Genomic DNA, 21,202 nt, shown 5'->3' with positions numbered 1-21,202 from the left:
GAGTGGGCACCCTTGCCCAGACTGGTTCTTCACACTCTAATTTGCAGTCTGAATAGCAGGGAGTAGTGTTTCCTTGACCTTCCAGGAGATGTACAACACACTTCTGTTCATGTGGCCTAAAACGTCAGGAATGCTTTAGCATTCAGTCCCAATGATCCAACCAGAGCACCTTAGAAACAAAAACGACCTTGGGGATGAGTTAATTCAGTCTCCATTTGATATCTGAATCCTTTCTGCATCACTCGCATCATGCCTTCATTCAGTCTGAGCTTGAATAGGGGAAGAAGCAATAATTCACTGCTCCAGAGGAAACCAACATCATCTTTTGTCACCTTCGCCCATAGAAGTGATCCTGAAGCAATAAATAGCATCTGTGCGTCCCAGATCTAGTCCCAAAGACACAGACTTTTAAACTATGAATTTCAACCCTTTAATAAGGCAGGAAATGAATTTAATAGGCTCAACAAGCATTTTGTTATGAAAAAGAGTAGACTTGACTAGACTAAAAAATATGAACATGGTAAGAGTATTGATGTTTTCTGGAATGATTATTTCAGTTACATACGTGTGTTTATGTATATTCTGGGTTGAGCTACAAAATGTCATTCTTACTATAGGTTAACAGACAGGCAAGTTGGAAAGCCACAATCCTGGAGGGTGAGTAGACAGATGCTCTGGCCTAATAGCCCTTCCAGCCCATGGAGACCAGGCATGGTGGCCACTAATACTGTATCTTCCCAGCCAAACACCCTCAGTATATTCCTCCCCTTTCCCTGTGTGACGTGGTTGTTAGCTGGTGCCCTTGGCATCTTGTCTGCATCACAACTGAGTGACTTCAGGAAACACAGCGACATACTAGCTGCCACATTTCTTTCTCACCAGTTGACTTCTTAGGACTTTGGCCCAGGAATGTCAAAGGTAAATGCAGGAAAACAAAGAGGAGGCTGGTGGGGGTGTGGGGGGGATGCTCCTTCTTCCCACCTTGTTCCAGCGCTCACTACACTGTCTTCAAGGTGCTCACAAAGTAACCCTTCCGTGACCAACTCTTGTCCAACATGTGCAACACGCTGACCTGTCCATAGCCTGTAAAATCAACTTCCTTTCCATTTTGAAAAATAAACACATGGCCTGGCCAGCACTTTTTCCTTAACACATCTTCCTTTCTCCTTAGAGACAGAGAGAGAGACTTAATTCTTCTAATTTCAACCAGTTATACCTTCAGAAGCTCATCTTTAAGTTGCCCCAGTAATTTGCATCATTCACTTATTCCTGAGGCCTGAATTCAAACTAGCTGCATGTCTCTTACAAGCTCACCAGCTTCCGCCATCACTTCGCAGTGCTCCTTCTTTCTCTGCATTGTTCCATCATCCTCTTTGTCAGAGAAAACAGAAGTAGGTCTCTCTCAATCTGCCTTTTCTAGGCCATCGAGCTTGCGTTTCACCATCAACTCCAACTCTGGGTCTGTAGCTCTCTCCCTGATCTCCCCTGGGACATCTGTGAGGCCTTTTTGTAGTTTTCAGAGTGTTCCGCAGCCTCAGCTCCCCTCCCCATAGGGCCTACTGTTGTCACTCTGCTTGCTGTTCAGTCACTCAGTCGTGTCTGACGCTTTGTGACCCCATGGACTGCAGCACACCACACCTCTCTGTTCATCACTATTTCCCAGAGCTTGCTCAAACTCATGTCCTTTGAGTCGATGATGCCATTCAACCCTCTCATCCTCTGTCACCCTCTTCTCCTCTTGCCTTCAGTCTTTCCCAGCATCAGAGTCTTTTCCAAGGCGTGGGCCTTGGCATCAGGAAGCCAAAGTATTGGAGCTTCAGAATCAGTCCTTCCAATTCAAGGTTGATTTCCCTTAGGATTGACTGGTGTGATCTCCTTGCTGTCCAAAGGGCCCTCAAGAGTCTTCTACAGCATCACAATTTGAACACATCAGTTCTCTGGTGCTCAGCCTTATTTATGGTCCAACTCTCACATCTGTACATGACTACTGGAAAAACCATAGCCTTGACTACATGGACCTTTGTTGGCAAAGTGATATCTCTGGGGAGTGTGCTTTTTCTCAGTTTTCTGCAAGAGTCCTTTTAAAGCTTGAGATCATCCAGTCCATCACCGCTACTGGAGTCTCTAAATATTTCCCCACTTCCTCTCTGCTCAGAACCTGTTGTGAAAACAGAGTGGAGTTTGTTTCTGAGAGCCTCTCACTGTCAGGAGCTGTCCTTCCTGGAAAGGTCACACGTCACAGAAACACACAGTGGGCTGTTTTCTTTCCAGGCTTCCTGACCTGTGCTTTCCTCATGGTATGTGTCCAATCAGATCCAAGCTTTCACTTCTTGTTGATCAAGAATGCTGGGAGGACACAACCCCTTTCTTTTCTGGACAGAATATCAGATTTAAAAGTAATGATTTAACTTTCTTGCCTCTGTCCCTCTGGGAGACCAGTATGCAATCCAGTGAGCTTATCAGAAAATCACCGATTGCAGTTGGGCAGGCTGAAAAACAAAAGTTGAAGATTTCTCTTTTCTGTTTTTTCTAAAAGAGCCCTTTTTGAGTAATAATAACAGTCATTAAATCTTACTGAGTGCTGATTTTTTGCCAGCCAGGTTTCTAAGCACTTGAAATGTATGATTTCATTTAATTCTCCAATAGCATTTTGGGACAGGACCCATTATTACTTCCATTTCACAGATGAGGACACTGAAGCAGAGAGGTGGAATTTGTCCATGATCACAGAAGAAGTAAATGCTGGAGCCATGATCGGGACACAGGCCACCCAGCTCACAGTCTGTGCTTTAGCCACCATGTCATGTCAACAAACACCCTTGATCTTGAAGTTATTCCATCTGTCGTTTTAAGCCTATTCTGGGCCATTTATTTACATCCATTCCATAAATCTTCTGACTAGTTTCACTTAGGATTTGGAACATACAAATATCTTCTTGAATTTTGATGATAAACTCATGAACACTTCTACTTTTATGCCAGGAATGTCTGCTTTCTCTATCTAACTCTATAATGTTTCTTATGGCCCCCCTGCACTGCAATAATTTGTTTACATTTCAATGAATTCCTGCGTATTAGGGGCCATTATTCATTTGTGAGTCTGTTGATTGAATGAGTGAACAAATGAATTCTGTGTACTCATTCACACCAGCAACTTTAAACATGCTGGGTAAGCTGACTCTAAGAGAGAAACAACAGCACTGGTGTTTTTTCAAGAATGATCTACCTTATTCTGGTGGGGTTGACCTTTCCAAGTAGGCTGCCTGGCAGAATGTTGTCAAATTCCCTTCTCCCACAGATTATATGCAGTTTCACAATTAGAGAGTCACTTTTTGACCTACACTTGGCAGCCATTTGTATGGTAGTGAGACTCCTCCAAAGAAAGATTTCATAGAGCCTGGAGGAGAGAGCATGAAGGCTGTGAAATCTAAACAAAAGAACACACACAGCCTCCGAGAAGGGCGAAGAGCCAGCTGATGTACCCGGGGTGGGAGACGTGCGTTCCACAAGCAGAAGACCCTTGAATAACAGAAGAAAGGACCCAGAAGGGCCCTGTTAGGTGACTCTCAAAACACTTTTCAGTAAGATGTAGGCTCCTACTTTTGAAGCAGAGAAGAAACTCAAACCAAATCAGCTTCTTTAAAAATGAAAGTCTTGATCAAAGCAGTTCTTTAAGAAAATAGCCTCAAAGGCCTGGGTTAAAAATCTGAGGAATTAGACCAAATGAGGTCAATTTCAAACGTGCTGTGTGTATCTATAAAGACGTGGCCCAAATTGCCTTGTACTCATCAGGAAAGTCCTGAGCTGGCTGAAGAGGCCAGCTGCACCCCAAGTGCCACTTATGAGACCCTGGCCCCGAGTTGATCTTGGCCCAGTGCCCACTCCTCTTCTCAGCACATTTCTGACTTTCCTGCAATTCACACCTGGTGCTGGTTTAGAAATAAAAGTTTGCTGTTATCTTGAGTGATTTAGCCCTTTTCTCCACACTTCCTTTAAACAAAACAAAACAATAGCTCCATCAGCGTGCTAGGCAACAGCCTTCCAATCCACTCCCCCCCACCCCCCCTCACCCCACATCCCCAGCCCACCCCAGGTCTTGCTTCTGCCGCTCACTCTCTCTGGGGATCCTGGGTCAGCAATTTCAGCTCCCTCTGCCTCAGTTTCTGCATCTGGGCTTAGGGATTTAGGGGTGGGGGTGAAGGAAGTGATTATTTCACTAGTAAAGTGCTTTGTAATATTTCATTATCCATTATCATCTTCCTTCCCTTCTTCCTCCCTGGGATATTTTGAGAACTAATGAGATAATGGTCTGCAAGTGGTTGGAGCCCCTCAGAGGGAATCAGATGGTACCCAGGACCCTGGCCCCACTTCTTCTGAAAGTACTTCTGGTCATTAAGGGTGCTCACATGCTTAGATCCACGGAGTGTTCTTACGCAACAGCCACAAGCCGCAGGCATTGCCTCCCGGTCAATTACCACAAGAAACATCCACGTTATTTGCTGGTTTCATTCTGATCATCAAAGCAAATGGAAATGGCAACCCACTCCAGTATTCTTGCCTGGGAAATCCATGGACAGAGGAGCCTGGCAGACTACAGTCCCTGGGATCACAAAAGAGTTGGATATGACTTAGCAACTAAACAACAACAACAATAAATATACATGCATAATAAGAGTGTGTATACACTAATGTATATATAATTATACATAAATATCACATATATATGTATATAGACAAAAAAATAGATATATAGTCAATCACAGTTCCTAAATGGTAATTGGTATAATTAATGGTATAATTAATGGTAATTGGTATAATATTTTTTTAAAAAAGCAAATGGATAAAGCAAATCTATGGTAATCCTGCATGAGACCAAGAATTTCACATTTTTAAATGACAAATAGCAAATAAATAAGAAACAGAAACCCACTCCATTCTGACCCATAAGTAAGAGGTGGCACAATGTACTTGCAGTAAGAATGCTAAAAAAAAAATAATAAATCCAAAGTATTCATTGAATAAAATCCATTTGTGTGCAGGGTTAGGGATGCTCATCTTCCTGGATGCCTCTGAGAAGCAGCACGCCACAGGAAAGCGAGTTCACTGGGGCCACAGAACATGAAAAGACAAGATGGGGTTCTCTAACAAGCTCACAGAGATCAACCTAATTACTGATCGATTTGGAGTGGCGGCAGATTAGGAAATCTTTTCCAGCGTCTCTGATAAAACTGACAGGGAAGTTTGGTGCAAATAAAAGGGTAGAAAGGGAGGCTGGGATGGGAGAGACACAGAGAGAGAGAGAGAGAGAGATGAATCTCAAGCAAGGAAGTCCTTCCATATCTCTGGTTGGTAGATTTTTGAGGACAGCCCAATCTCCAGTTTCACAGCTTTGCAAAATTTAACTGTTTCTCTGTGTCCCACTGAAATACTTCACTTCAGAATCCCACAAAATAATTTTGTCTCCTGTGTTAGAGTTTGTGTTAGAGTTTAGAGCCTGACATCCATCCAAGCGGTGCAGGCTATGGGAACTAGGGAAATAATGTTGGAGAGCTATTTAGATTTCTGCTTTTCACTCTACAAATATAAGGGGAAGATTTTAAATATTAGATGGAAGAAATAAAATATGGATAAAAAGGTATTCAGACTCGGTTTTTATGGAATAATCATGGCAAACCTTTTCCAAATCTTTCTCTTAATTTTGCTTCAAATATTATAGAAGCCTCTCTAGTTTTTATGGCTACATTCACTCTGTGGCATTATGTTGGGCAGAGAATTTGAACACAAACAGCTCCCACTACGGCTCTCAGCTCTCGCGTTCTGACAGCCGGGAAGTAGGTGGCAAGTAATCTATTACAAATAATGAAGAATTGAAGTTTATCAGTGATTTATTATACAGCATGTAAACAGAGTATTTCAAGCTTATTGTCATAAAGGATATTACTCACTCATCCAAATTCCAATTTGATTCTATTTCTGTTTCTTCTCCTTTGGATCAAAGAGTTGAATTAATTCTACTCTTAAGTTCGTGATGCACTCATCAATCCACAAAACATCCCTCTTTTATCTTATAATGGTTTTCTCTCCTACTTCCTGATCCCCACTTCAATCTCCCCCACTCCAAACACCCTCACTCCTATTTTTATACCTACTTGGTGGGGCTTCCCAGGTGGCTCAGTGGTAAAGGATCCTCCTGCCATTGTAGGAAATGCAGGAGACACGGGTTTGGTCCCTGGGTTGGGAAGATCCTCTGGAGGAGGTAATGGCAACCCACTCCAGTACTCTAGCCTGAAAAATCCCATGAACAGAGGAACCTGGTGGGCTACAGTCCACGGGGTCGTAAAGAGTCAGATAAGACTAAGCAACTTGAGCACGCACACATGCAAATTGTTGCTGCTCAGTTGCTCAATCGTGTCCAACTCTGTGCAACCCCACAGACTGCAGCACGCCAGGCTTCCCTGTCCTTCACTGGCTCCTGGAGTTTGCTCAAACTCATGTCCATCGAGTCGGTGATGCCATCCTACCACCTCATTCTCTGTCACCCTCTTTGCCTTCTGCTCTCAATCTTTCCCAGCATCAGGGTCTTTTCCAATGTCGGGGCTCTTCGCAACAGATGGCCAAAGTATTGGAGCTTCAGCTTCAGCATCAGTCCTTCCAATGAACATTTAGGGTTGATTTCCTTTAGGGTTGACTGGTTTGATCTCTCTGCTATCCAAGGAACTCTCAAGAATCTTTTCCAGCACCACAATTTGAAAGCTTCAATTCTTCGGTTTTCAGCCTTATTTATGGTCCAACTCTCATATACATACATATGAAAAACCATAGCTTTGACTAGACAGAACTTTGTTGGCAAAGTGATGTCTCTGCTTTTTAAAATGCTAGGTTTGAAAATAAAATAAAATAAAATGCTAAGTTTGTCACAGCTTTTCTTCCAAGGAGCAAGCGTTTTTTAATAATGGCAAACCACTTCGTGCCTTGAGAAGCCCATGAACAGAATGCACACATATACCTACATGAATAATACATGGTATTGTTTTCTGTGTGTGTTTACTTTAAAAAGGCAACATGCTAAAAATTTGATTCTCTTTATTATTTTTCTTTTATCCAATGCTATGCTTTTGCATTCCATCCTGTTCTTGTATATAAATCTAAGTATGACAGCTGACGGCTTACATATTACCACATCTGCCCTGTCCCAGTGATGGACTCGTGGCCAACTCCAATTCTTTGCTGCAGGGAGTATTCTCAGAGCTGTCCCCTCACAGATTTGTGCCAGGCTGGTTCTGGGGTCTACACCAGGAGAAGACTGCTAAGGCAAAGGATATGATCCTTCCTCCAGTAGTTCAGGAGGGTTCCCATTTCCCTGCATCTCTTTCAATACTTGGTACTAATAAGATTTCCAATTTTTGACAACCTGATGATTTTGAAGTGGATCACACTGTCATTGAAATTTGCATTTCTCTGATTACTAGTGAAATGGCATCTCTTCGTATGCTTCTTAGCAATTTGGATTTCTCCTCTGAACTGCCTAAATCCTTTGTCTGTATTTTTCCTATGTGGGTTTCCTCTATTTTTCTTGCCAACCTGCAGGATTTTCTTGGGGCATTAATTCGTTATTGATTTTTGGACACTGCAAACATCTTTCCCCAGTGCCATCTGTCATGTAGGTTAACTGTTCTGAGTTGAAATCTTTACTTTTGATGTAGTCATACTCATCAATTTTCCTCTTATGGTTTATGTTGTTTTGGTCTTGGTTAAGAAATTCCCTACAGATCTCAGAGCCACAAATATATTCTTCTACATGGTCTTCTATAAAATGTGCATCTTTTCCCTACATTCTTAGGTCATTAATCCATTTGGAATTTGTTTTTGTATATGTTGTAAGATAGGAATCCAACTCCCTCCCCACCTCCCCCCCCACCCTTATGAGTCAGTTTTCCCAACCATGTCCATTAAATGACCCATCTTCTTCCCACTGGTTTGGGAAGAAGTTCTACTGTACACAACTTTCCCATGGAAACACGGGTCAATGAATAAGCTCTCTATTTAAGCTCTTTGGCCAGTTTTCATGTTCCTACAGTGCTACCCCACGGTTTTATTATGGTAGTTTTGAAATACATCTTCATCAATATGTTTTCTTCAATGGGAGAGAAGCTAGGGCAGCAGTTACTAGACCAAGAAGTATATGTAATCCCACAGTCTCTCTTATTCTTATCCGAGCCCATCATTTTCACACTGGGTCACCCATGGGAGAGTACCCTACATGTGAATGTTATCCTTAATGTATATCAAAATGGGGGGGTGGGGAGACTAACATATCTGTGCAATCGCCTGTTTGCCCCGCACAATTCTTTGGAATTCAAATTGTATGTCTTTCAAGATAAGAAAGTCAGTATTTTTTACTCTTAATCTTGAAAGTTATTACCTTGGAAACCCATAAAACAATTCTTCTATGGAAATGAAAGATCTTCAGGGATGACTTTACTGGGTCTCCAAGATTCACAAACAGGGTAAAATGGATGAAGCCACCGAGGGGCAAAGCACTTAGTAATGTGCTCATTCCAACAACCAACCTATAGTGGAGCTGAAACTACAGCCCAGATCTCCTGAGACTTCCTTGTCAACTTTACAAATAGATCCAACATCTCCTGTGTGCTAGATATCACTGCATGGAGTAGGAAAATGAATAAACAAATATGGTCTCTGCCAAATATTAATCAATCAGTGACTGGTCTGGAACCTGGGGTGTATACTAATTCACAAAAGGATGAGCCTATTATGAAGTTGGACAGTTTTTAGTCCATCCTATCTACCAGAGGCCAATTCAAATACATTTTACACAGACCAGCTGGCAATCACTAAAAATTCTGACTAGATATTGCCATGTTGGATTTACTGGCCAAATATAGGCCTTGCCTCTAACTCAGATGAGACAAAACAGCATGCCAAGAATGTCCTTCCAGAACAGGAATGAGCCTAAAACTGCACTAGAGTTTCAGGATACTTGCAGCTAAAGAATTTCCAGATAAAGAAAAACACAGAATATTCAGGAACAGAGGGGAAAAAAAGGAAGGAAAGAAAGAAGGGAGGGAGGGATGGAGGGAGAGAGGAACGAAGGAAGGAAGGGGAAATAAAAGAAAATAGAAATAAAGTGAAAAGGAAAAGCTGGGACTCAATTTGGAATAGCTAGGGGGAAAAGACAGCATGTAACAGACACACCACACAAGATCCTTGTCTCTTCAACATCCCTGATTTCACCAGAACCCAAATTATGCCAGCTAAATGGCACAAACGCACAGCTAAACGCACTTCAATGGCACAAACAGGCTGACACATAAAAGCAGTCAATAATTATTAGTATTTTTTAAAGTAATTATTGTTTAGAAATAATGGAACCAAGGAGTGAGTCAAACTATCACCTACAAGCGTGAAATAAACTGAATATTGTTCACCTTGTTTATTTTTTGTTTTTCCTTAAGTCCTCTTCCTGAAGGAATTATCCCATTTAAAAATAATCCATGTAATGTAGATCAAAGCAAAAAATAATAAAAACAAAACTAAAGCTAAGGAAAGGAAAACCAGTTTAATGTTGGCTTTTAAAATTTCAGCATATTCATCTTTTGAATTCTAATTGTCTTCAAAATTAATCAAAATCATCTGGTGGACCAAGAGTAACAGGAACAGATATTGAGAGTTTATTAAAGTTTAAAAGTTGGTTAAATAATGGTGTAACATATCATCTAAGAGTTCAGAGCCTAGTGCCACACTCCTTGGTTCAAATCCCATCTCTTCCACTGAAATAGCTATGAAAGAAAGAAAGAAAGAAAGTGAAGTCGCTCAGTCATGTCCAACTCTTTGCAAACCCATGGATTGTAGCCTACCAGGCTTCTCCATCCATGGGATTTTCCAGGCAAGAGTACTGGAGTGGGTTGCCATAGCTATGAAGCTTTGGGCAATATTTTTAAGCACTCCGGGCTTCAGTTTCCCCTCAACTGCAAAATGAGAATAGAAATTGAGCCTCATAGGATTCTTGAAATTATTCAGGGAATTAATACATGGAAAATCAATCTGAACAAATAAGAAGTCAACAAACAGCTATTATTAACAGCACAACACTATCATCCCATGTCTATCTATCTGCCTAGAAAGTGAGTGAAAGTGAAGTCGCTCAGTTGTGTCCAATTCTTTGCAACCCCATAGATGATAGCCTACCAGGCTCCTCCATCCACGGGATTTTCCAGGAAAGAGTACTGGAGTGGGTTGCCATTTTCTTCTCCAGGGGATCTTCCCAACCCAGGGATCGAACCCGGGTCTCCTGCATTGTAGGCAGACACTTTACCATCTGAGCCACCAGGGAAGTCATCTGCCTAGAAAAGTCTGTAAAAATAGACCATAAAATTGTAACAGTCTTTATCTCTGGAAGGTGAGATTATGGATTTTTCTTCTTCTTTCTGTTTATCAGCATGTCTCTAATTTTTCTAACCATGAAAATATATTGATTCCATAATAAAGAGGAACAAGTTCTTTTTAATTTTTGACAACAGATCTATGAGATGGGTAGGGGCTGGGGAGAATTGGACATACCTATAATCAAGAGTTACCTGCAAATACACAATCTAGCAAAGAGGCAAAGTTTTGAGTTTTAGCCCCAAATAAATAGGGAATTAGGGGGCTGATGAGGTGAGGAAAAAAAAAATGGAGAGTGAGATTCTTCTTGGAAATTTTGTTTTGTGCTCAAGGTTAAGGTTCAATACAGCAGCAAAATGAACAAAGAAATGAAGTACCGTGAGGGGTCACAGGCGCAAACATCAACTGAGTCTGGAGTTTTGAAAGGCATTGGATAATTTCATGACCATTAATAACATCTGCAGTCCTGCTGGGCAGACTAATGGCAGAGGTAATTAGAGCCTGTGCTCCAAGACAGATGACTGCACATCAGAGAAGAAGAGCGGGGCCAGGAGGGGCGGGGCCGAGGGGCAGGGCCTTGCCCGAAAAGACTCTCCCTACTCACCGCAGAGGGATGCCCCAGACTGGCCTCTGTGGGCAGATTCTTATCTCACAAAGCAAGCAGTGGGTGTGGCTTGGATATGGATATAAAACTGCCCCGCACCAATATCCTGCAGTGAAATACTGCACACTTCACATACCCAGGGTTTAGGCTTCCAAACATACATTCAGTTCGAAGAATTTGTGAAATCCATCAATTATTAACCCAGCAGGTACCCAGCGGTGATTATGCAATAGAGGGACGATTTACCAGTCACCCAAATTAAGAAGAGATCATTTCAAGACACAATCTTCCTTCAAAGACAAAGAGAACAACGGGTTTCATGTGAATATTTTGGTATCTCCTTGTCTCTATACCAGCTTGCATTGTTCAGTACTTTAATCAAGACGACTATATTATAAAATGAAAACATATGTTTTCAAAGTGAAGGTTTCCATCTTGATAAGTCTCAGAACAAATTCTTCCCTCCACAAGGTGTTTCACCATAGAGAATGCTAAAGGAGAGCACTTGTAATGCCACTTAGAAGTTTGTCCCAGTAATTTCACCTAAGCAAAAAGTAAATTAAATAACTACATTAGGAGACTTCTTTTCTTTTTCAAAGAAAGTTAGACCTCCTAGAGTAATGGAAATGAAAACAAAAATAAACAAATGGGACCTAATTAAACTTAAAAGCTTTTGCACAGCAATAAAAACCACAAACAAAATGAAAAGACAACCTACAGAACAGGAGAAAATATTTGCAAATGATGCAACTAACAAGGGATTAATCTTCAAAATCTACTAAACACTCACCCAGCTTAATATCAAAACAACAAACAACCCAATCAAAAAATGGTGGGTGGAAGATCTAAATAGACATCTCTCCAAAGAAGACAGACAGATGGCCAAAGACACGTGAAAAGATGCTCAACATCACTAATTATTAGAGAAATGCAAATCTAAATCACAATGAGGCATTACCTTACTCCAGTCAGAATGGCTATCATCAAAAAATCTATGAAGAATAAATGCTGGCGAGGTTGTGGGAAAAAGAGAACCCTCCTACACTGTTGGTAGGAATGTAAATTGATACATTCACTATGGAAAACAGAATGGAGATTTTTTTAAATAACTAAAAGTAGAGCTACCGTATGATCCTGCAATTTCACTCCTGGGCATATATCAGGAGGAAAACATAATTTGAAAAGATACTTGCACCCCAATGTTTATAGCAGTACTATTTATAATTGCCAAGATATGGAAGCAACCTCAGCATCCATGGACAGATGAATGGATAAAGAAAATGTAATATAAATATACAATGGAATACTACTCAGCCGTAAAAATGAAATAACATGGATGGACCCAGAGATTATCATACTAAGTGAAGTCAACCAGAAGACAAACATCATATGATACCACTTATTTGTGTAATCTTAAAAAATAATACAAACAAACTTATTTGCAAAACAGAAATAGACTCACAGACATAGAAAACAAACTTATGGTTGCCAAAGAGGAGGGGTGGCAAGGACAAATTAGGAGCTTGGTTTTAAAATATATGCACTATATATTGATAACAAGCAAGGGCCTACTGTATAGCACAGGAAACTATACTCAGTATCTTATAATAACCTATGATGTAGAGAATGTAAAAGAATATATGTACATACACATACAGATACAGATAAATATATACATGAATCACTTTGCTGCATACCTGAAACTAACCCAATGCCGTAAATCAACTATATTTCAATAAAAATTAAAAAAAAAATTTTGGACCTCCTGATGCAGTACTACACAATTCTAAAAAAGAATCCTAACCAATTTCAATTTAAACACTTTAGACTGAACCAAAGTGTTTATCTCAAATTTCTCCTGGAATTCCTCTAAATTGACAGAAAGGGAATTGAAAATGTTTAAAATCATAAAAGCAAAAAACCAGAAAAGTTGTTGACAGCCGACCAGTGATGTCAATGAACCATTACAAGAAAGAAACCATATGGATGGGATTTGGGACTTCCTTTTCTAGCAATATGACAGACTAGACATTCTGACAAACTCCGTTGCCAAAATACACTGAGGTATAAATTACATGCAAGAAAGACAGGAGATGGAAAATATGAGCAGAGGTTAAGAAAAGTGGAAGATGAAGTGAGAAAAAAAGAAAAAGAAAAAAGAGCAGAAGAAATGCAAATGTTATTGAACAGATTTCATGAAGAGAATTAATGAATGAATCTATGATTCAGGAAACAATCCATCTCAGAAGAAATTCACCAGTGTTAACAATCTCCTACCTTTTGTGGTTGGATGGTAAATCCATGAGTTCATTGCATCATTATGATTTTATTATATGTATATGTTAAATATACTCTTCAAAATGTGTTCATAATAACATAATTTAGTAAGTTAAAGTATTTTGAGAGCCACGGACTGCTTAGGACTCAGTTTCCAGTCTTTGCTCGGTTCCTGTAGAAGAACAAGAAAGGCTGGAGAACCAACAAGTCAGTCTACAGATATGCAGGCCCCTGGAAAGCCTCAGAGACTGGAGGCACAACTTACATGTGAATACAGGGGTGGAGGATGAGAATGAATACTAGAAGACTGGTTAAAAATCTGTGCAATGAATAATGAGACCCAGATTCCATCTCTCAACATACTCAGCCAGAAAGCTATCCTTTTTTTATCCCAGAAGATTGGAAGGTTTCCCTCTGGAGAAACGAAGCTGGCCTTGGAGACACAAAACTTAGCTGAAAACCTCCTTGAGTGAGTTCCTTCTCCCTCCCCCATAACCTGCCACCTTGTTTAGCTCCTACAATTCTAGCTTCCAGAGTTGGAAGAGTTGTAATCACTCCCACTCTAAGTCCCAGTCCACAGTCCTCTAATGACTAGTGTCTGAAGAAATGAAATGACCCAAAAAAGATCATTTACAAACTTTAATTTCAATAGAAAGGATCGACAATAAAGTTGTGCAACTCTTCCAAAAACTAGAACAAAAAGGTGGAAAGTTGCAGAGAAAAGAATATGCGAACATCAACCAACATTTGAGTAGCAGAAATTCCAAAAGGAGGAAAAAAAGAGAAAAAAACAGGAAAGGGAGGAATTATTAAAGAAATAACACAAAAAACTCCCCAAATTAAGGAACACAAGTTTGTTCCTTGTACAGTGGGCCCTGTACAGTTTGACAGGGCCCACTGAATACCCAGTAAAATGAGTAATAAAAATCCATCCTGAGTCATTATGGGTGAAATTTCAATAGAATAAGAATAAAAAGAAGATCCTAACAGCTTTGGTGCAGGGAGCAGGAGGAAGAGGTACATATAAAAGCATCAAGAATGTCATCATACTTTTCAATGGCCCCAGTGAAACTTCACTGACAGTGGAGGATGCTTTCAAACATGCTGAAGAAACAGTATCTCCTATGTAGCATTTTCTACCCAGCCAAACTATCAATCAAACGTGAGTATAGAATGAAAGTTTATTGACGCACACAAGTTCATTTTGCATTCACTGTTTGTTAAAGTTCTAGGAGGCTTTGCTCCAGTAAAACAAGGAAGCAAACCAATATGGGAACCAAGGGAAAGTGGAATCTAACGTAGGAGAGAAATCAAAGGAACTCTTAAAATGATGGAAAAATCAAGAAATAAAAATAAAGCCATCTTATCTAGAAATTTGGAGATGAACACCAGAAGAAAACAAGGCTGAAACCTGAAGTGATTGCCTCAGGAGAATGGAACTTGGAATTGAGTAAGTGTAGGGCATTTTGGCTCTTTCTCAACATGTTCTTAAGTACTATTTGATTTTTGAAAATCTATGTATTAAATGCAATTTTAAAATATTTAAGTGAAAAAAAATCTAACTCAAATCTATTCTAGGACACCCAGAAATCTAGTCCTTTTTTAAATTTTTTAAAGCATCAGCTGTAATTTATTTTATACAGTTTTGCCACTTAAGCAAAGAAGCACATTAAAGAAAAATTGGAAATGCTAAAGAAATGGAAAAAAAGAAACCATGTTACCCAGAACCCCAAGGTCCCATTCTAATCATTCCTGGACAGGCTTGTCTCATGTAAATTTACAGTTTCTGTTGAGGCTTCGAGACATCTGTCCTGCTCCCCTCTCCCCACCACATTATACCATCATCAATCTCCAGCTTGCTGCATAGCCTTAAGACTTTGGCTTGACAACTCTGATCTGAGTGTCCCACTCAATAACATGGATTACCCCTCCCTTCCCTCCTCACACTGCTCTTTTCTCTGCTCTTCAGGCTCTACGAGCCCGTGTTTCTCTCAGGACCTCAGCCCTGGAATGCTCTTCCTCAGGACAGCCCCCGATTGTCCTTCTCTGAGAAGCTTCTTATATGCAGCTCCCACAAGACCCTCCTTTAACCTTAAACTAAAACAGGCCTCTTTTTTTCCACATCCTGTTTTCATCATAGCAGTTTTCACTCCCTGATCCTTTCCTTTTCTTTTCACCAGTCTGTTGGTTTGGTTTATGTATTTATTTGTGGCCTGTCTCCTCAATAGATGGTAAGGTCCGCAGAAGCAGGAATTACACCTATCTTTTTTCCCACCCCACAACCAGCACAGAGGGTAGAGACTGGCACAAAGGAAGCTCCCGGTGCATATCTGGGGGGGATGAATGAGTGAGTTAACAAGTGACTGACTGACAAATAACTGCTTCAGGCCCCAGAGAGAAACCTGAGGCCAAACAGGAATGATCAGTGAGTCCAGACCTGGCCACCACTAAGCAGGCGCATGACGTGGAAGAAGGCACACTTAACCTCTCTGCTTCTGGTTTCCTCACTCTTGAAATGAGAGGGTGGAGTAGATGACCTCCAACCTCTGAGGCCTGCATCTTTGCAAGTCACTTACTAAAGAGTTCTGTTGTGAGTTTTGGAAAATAATCTTTTGGTTCCAGTTCCAAGGATGGAGACCACATATCACCACTATTTGAGTAGTCTGCTGTTGTTTTATTGTTGCTTAATCTCTCTAAGTCTGTTTCTTCATTCATTCACTCAATGAATATTTACCAAGTACTTCTGAAGAAGCATCATCTTACTTTATTAACTTAAGATGAAGCTTCTGATTCTCAATTATATTGCCATTAGCCTGAAGCAGTTCCCCATTTCTTGGCACCAGGGACTGGTTTCATAGAAGACAATTTTTTACACAGACCAAGCTTGGGGAGATGTTTTCAGGATGATTCAAGCACATTACATTTATTGGCACTTATTTCTAATCTAAAGCCACCACTGATTTGACAGGAGGTACTGACCCAAGGCCTGGAGGTTGCGGACCCCTGGCCTATAGAACTGGAGTCAGGAATGCTAATCTCTCTTGCAATAGTTCTCAAATGTACCTCCCAGCAGTACACTTGGGGGAGAATTGCCTCTTGAGTGCACTGGTCATCCCTAGAAGCACGTTTCACCACCACTCTGCAGCATCCCCACCCCTCCATCATCCGATCAGCCCACTCTGTGCTCAAGATCAAATCTTCTGGTTCCCATCTGGGCCAGAACAAGCAGAGCAGATAAATGATAGAGAGAAGGGAGACAGCAGCTCAAAGGTGAGAAGATAATCAGATATGCAGAGAAAGAGAGAGGTGGGTGATAAGGTACCAAAAGATATGAATTTGGGATCTGACTTTCATCTCAACTTTCATTTTCTCTGTTAATTTCCTCACTTCCATTCCTAATCATGTGACAATACTTCTGGAACAGGGATTTGGATCAAGAATTAATGACCAGTGACTGAAACATAAAATATTTAGGCTTTCTGGATGGCTCAGATGGTAAGCAATCTGCCTGCAATGCAGAAGACCCAGGTTTGATCCCTGGGTCCAGAAGATCCCCTAGAGGAGGAAATGGGAACTCACTCCTATATCTTGCCTGGAGAATTCCATGGACAGAAGACCCTGACCGGCTACAGTCCATAGGGTCACAAAGAATCAGAAACAACTAAGCTACTAATACTTTAACTTTCAGAAGTAAAAATGGCAAATTTATAAGAAAAATAGTATAAAAGTTGCTAAGAGTATGTTTATTCACTTGCTCACAGAAGAATTAAAGTTTTAAGCTCATAATTAAAATAGAGCTTGAGATTATAGCCACTGAATAATCCTTGGATCAATAACTAAAATTTATCCTGTGGACTATTTCTATTTCTCCTATTCTGTATTCAAAATTAACATCAATAATTATGTTTTGTCCAACTGTTTGAAGAAGGGCTTCAAACTTCAAACAGAACTCATAATTTTCTCCCACAGACCTGGCATTTCTCCATGTTTCCTATCCCCATCTAAATAAGTTATAAAACCTAGAAGTTATTCTTCACACTTCAGCAAATCCTATCATTCTGAGAATACAAATCTCTTTCAAATAGGTTGATGTTTTTCTTAGTTCAAAATAGTTGTGTTTAGGATGTTAAAAGAAACAAAAACTAAAATCTATGAAAATTAAGAAGAAATCACTAAACAAAAACTATAGGCCATGTTATAATAAGAATAGGTGGATAGGGAAAAGAATCAATTAGAAATCTCAAAAATTTTTAAAAGTCACTAAAAATTAAAAAAAAAATAAAAACCTGTCATTGCTAAGTCATGTCTGACTCTTTGCAAACCCATGGACTGCACCATGCCAGGCTTCCCTGTCCTTCACTATCTCCCAGAGTTTGCTCAAATTAATGTCCACTGAGTCAGTGATGCCATCCAACTATTTCATCCTCCACTGCCCCCTTCTCCTCTTGTTCTCAATCTTTCTCAGCATCTGGGTCTTTTCCAAAGAGTTGGTTCTTTGCATCAGGTGGCCAAAATATTGGAGTTTCGGCTTCAGCATCAGTCCTTCCAATGAATACTCAGGGTTGATTTCCTTTAGGATTGACTGGTTTGATCTCCTTGCTGTCCAAGGGACTCTCAAGCACCACAATTCAAAAGCATCGATTCTTCAGCACTCAGCCTTCTTTATGGCCCAGCTCTGACATCCATACACGACTACTGGAAATGCCATCGCTTTGACTGTATGGACCTTTGTCAGCCAAGTGATGTCTCTGTTTCTTAATAGAGGCAATTTAATTTAGATTGGATGTAGTCACAAAGATATTTAGTTATTTAGTGAGAAGGAAGATAGTCCTGCCGAAATCACCCAGAATGCAATAGAATTAAAGAAACAAACAAAGAAATTAAAGAAATACTGAATGTGAAAGAGGAGTTGAGAGATGAGGTGGTGTGGTAGCCTCTCTCCAAAGAGGGACACCATTGATGTCTTCTCCCCCTGGAGGCACATGCTACTTTCTTACCATGAGGTGGGTTCCCCCCTGCCCTGGAATACCAACTTTTTATTGCTTTAAAAACATAAAAAAATAAAATAAAAGATCTCAAGCAAGACAGTAAAACGTTGACATTTTGCTCAAATTTGAATGGTGAGTTCTTTTGTGTTTTATTTGAACATTTCAAATGTTAACAAAATGGAATTTTTTCACCAATAATTTATGGAAATCAGTTCCCTTGTTTTCCCTTACAAACACAGCGTATATGTAACTCTGCCTGTGTGTGTCAGTGACAGTCCTTGTTTGGCTTGGCCCTGTGGGAGGAGAAGTGAGACTCCCACCACTCCCTGAATGTATTCATCTGCATTTGGGTCTCCGATGCTGCCAGATGGGGCTGGGCTGTATCTCCCACCTCACTCACAAATTTACACAGGACTGGAGAAGAGGTTCCCAAGTAACTGATCATGTTTGATGAAACAAGTTCCCAAATGAAATCAAACTGTATTTAAAAAAAAAAAAGTCCTGAGAGGAAATTTACTTAAGCAGGGTGACCCATTCCTGGAAGCTGAAAGGATGTGCTTGCCAGACCAAAGGAAGTTGATGCTAAGGAAAATGGTCAGAGATCAGCAGGAGTGGCAAAGGAGAATGTGGACAAGAACGTGAATCCAGCTTCTCCAGGGCTTCTCCTGACCATCAGCTGGACCTCAGCCAGCTGCCTGCTAGGCCAGGTGAAGGCTAAGCAGGTTTGGATGTCCCTAGCCTCCATGGACCTGCGCTGACCCCCTCTCCTGGTGGATGGGCACAGGCAGGCAAAACAGAGGCTGACTGATAGACAAGTCTAATCCATTCCGGTGATTCTCAGGAATATTTTGGGAGGAAAACTCAATAAAAATCTGAGCTTTCTGCTGATTTGACAGGTCAGGTTTGGGCCTTTGTGATTTGGGGATTTGAGATCATTCACATCTTATTTTGGAGATACAGATAGATGATGGCCAGGTTTTGGGCTATGGACTTAATCTCCATCATCCATACATTTGGTGAAGGGATAGGAGGGCTGGAAATATTGAAACAAGGGACTTCCAGTGCAGTCAGTGAGGCCTCGCCAACCCACCCTGTTTAACACCAACCCCCTCATCTTTGTGCCCCTCATCGCCCTCCCCACTGTATTTTCTCAATAGAACTCATGCCTTATTTTTTTTTAAATTGGAATCTTTGCTTTTTTTCTTTTTCTTTTTAATTTATTTACTTGAAAGATAATTGTTATTGTTTTACAGAATTTTGTTGTTTGTGCACCTATGGGTGATTCATGTTCATCCCTTAATTTTTTAAAGTACTTACTTTTTTTTCTCTCTCCAACTAGAATAGAAACTCCATGAAGTCCAAAATTAACTGCTTTTCTCATTTCTGGTTCATAAGTTTTAAAGCAGCACCCGGTTCAAGGTATGAACTCAGTAAACATTGGAATGAAAGAAACTGTGCTAGGTTTAGCAGAGTCAAACATCACGTATGTCACTAACACATCTCACATACACATATATATAGATACATATACACATACACACATATATACACACTTGGGCTTTGCAAGTGGTGCTAGTGGTACAGAACCTACCTGCCAATGCAGGAGACGTAAGATATGCAGGTTCAATCCCTGGGTCAGGAAGATCCCCTGGAGAAGGGAATGGCAACTCATTCCAGTATTCTTACCTGGAGAATCCCATGGACAGAGGAATCTGGAGAGCTACAGTCCATGGGGTTGCAAAGAGCTGGACACATCTGAAGCGACTTAGCATGCACATAAATACACACACACTCCCATACACAATCACATATAAACACGCATGTACATGCATGTACACACATAAACACACTTCTTCACCATGGCCCAGGTTCTTGGAAAGGAGGATGTTCAATCATGGGTCATGGAAAATTGACCATAAAAGTCATGTTAAGGCATCCTACTACTACTACTAAGTCACGTCAGGCTTGTCCAACTCTGTGAGACCCCATAGACAGCAGCCCACCAGGCTCCCACGTCCCTGGGATTCTCCAGGCAAGAACACTGGAGTGCGGTGCCATTTCCTTCTCCAATGCATGAAAGTGAAAAGTGAAAGTGAAGTCGCTCGGTCATGTCCGACTCTTCGCGACCCCACGGACTGCAGCCCACCAGGCTCCTCCGTCCCTGGGATTTTCCAGGCAGGAGTTCTGGGTGAGAGTAAAAACCTGCGCAGCAGCCTCCCAAACTGACCCGTCCCAGTGTCGCTGAATTTTAGGGCCTCCAGAAAGCAGGAGTGACCGGAAGCAGTGAGAACGGAACATCAACTTCTCGGTTTTGGCAACAAGCTGTAACCCTGAGAGGGCTGGAGCGAAGCAGGCCCTGCTCTCACCCCCAGTTTCCCACCCACCGGCAGTGAGCCGAGCCCAGGTCAGGAGCAGAGGTGGCAACGGGGCAGGGGGGCTGGGCTGACTCCACGCTTCGCTCTCTGTTGCCCCTGGAAAAGTAGTCTCCTTTCATGTCCAAACCCCAAACTTCCAGCAGCCTCCCTAGCTCCTTCCACTAGGCCAGGGGAGAAAAAGAGCTTGAGGAGGGAGAACAGAGCCCCAAAGTAGTGGGATCCGGGGGAGCACCCTCCTGAGTGCGGACAGGGAGGCGCGGGGCTGCGGCGGGAGCGCGCGGGCAGGCGGGGTGGGGCCTCCCCAGCGCTCACGCCCGGGGGCCAAGGCCCTTTCCAGGCCTGTGAGCGGCGGCAGGGGGGCGCCCAGAACGGGGGCCCTGGTGGACTTCTGAAGCCTGGCTGGGCCCCGCTTCTGAAAGGACTTTGAGTCCTAAGAGCCATAAGCACGTGGTGGGTTTTCGCGGCGACCCCTGAACCATCTGTCTCACTGCCCGACCCGCAGGAGGCCGAGCACGGTGTCTTGCTCACCTCCCCTCGCCTTCCTCGGCAGGCCT

The 21,202-nt window shown here is 41.5% G+C and overlaps 1 non-coding gene across 1 annotated transcript; it reads right to left on the bottom strand.

Annotated features, from left to right (window-relative positions):
* Positions 1-10,282: 10,282 nt before the first annotated feature.
* On the bottom strand, positions 10,283-10,354 carry TRNAC-ACA. The gene has a single exon. It is a non-coding gene; the product is annotated as a tRNA-Cys (tRNA).
* Positions 10,355-21,202: the final 10,848 nt, after the last annotated feature.

This window comes from Cervus canadensis, chromosome 1 (genome assembly GCF_019320065.1).
Source record: "Cervus canadensis isolate Bull #8, Minnesota chromosome 1, ASM1932006v1, whole genome shotgun sequence".
Taxonomy (NCBI): domain Eukaryota; kingdom Metazoa; phylum Chordata; class Mammalia; order Artiodactyla; family Cervidae; genus Cervus; species Cervus canadensis.
This window is presented reverse-complemented; position numbering and strand designations above follow the sequence as displayed.